The sequence below is a fragment of the Cyclopterus lumpus genome, chromosome 8 (genome assembly GCF_009769545.1).
Source record: "Cyclopterus lumpus isolate fCycLum1 chromosome 8, fCycLum1.pri, whole genome shotgun sequence".
Taxonomy (NCBI): Eukaryota; Metazoa; Chordata; class Actinopteri; order Perciformes; family Cyclopteridae; genus Cyclopterus; species Cyclopterus lumpus.
This window is the reverse complement of record NC_046973.1, coordinates 10,156,378-10,156,842: the sequence shown is the minus strand read 5'-3', so window position 1 is coordinate 10,156,842 and position 465 is coordinate 10,156,378.

Here is a 465-nt window from a genome sequence, read left to right as displayed (position 1 = left end):
AAGTTCTGGCAAACCATCCGACGGCTCAGGAAGGGAAAGCAGGGTCTACCCCAGGCTGTTCTCAGCAGAGGGGGGATCTGCTGACCCGGACTGGGGACATCGTCGGGCGGTGGAAAGAGCACTTTGAGGAACTCCTAAACCCGGCCAACATGTCCCCCGGAGATGTGACCTCCAGCATTCACTGGGGCGTTTTGCAGCCGAGTGCGAAGCGGCAGGGATGAGAGTTAGCACCTCCAAATCTGAGGCCATGGTGCTCTGCCGGAACCGGCGGATTGCTCCCACCAGGTGGGGGCAAACTGCCTACCCCGAGCGAAGGAGTTCAAGTATCTCGGGGTCTTGTTCACGAGTGAGGGTAAGGTGGAGCAGGAGATCGACAGGCGGATCGGTGCGGCTGCAGCAGTAAAACAGGCGCTGTACCGGTCCGTCTTGGTGAAGAGGGAGCTGAGCCGGAAGGCAAAGCTCTCC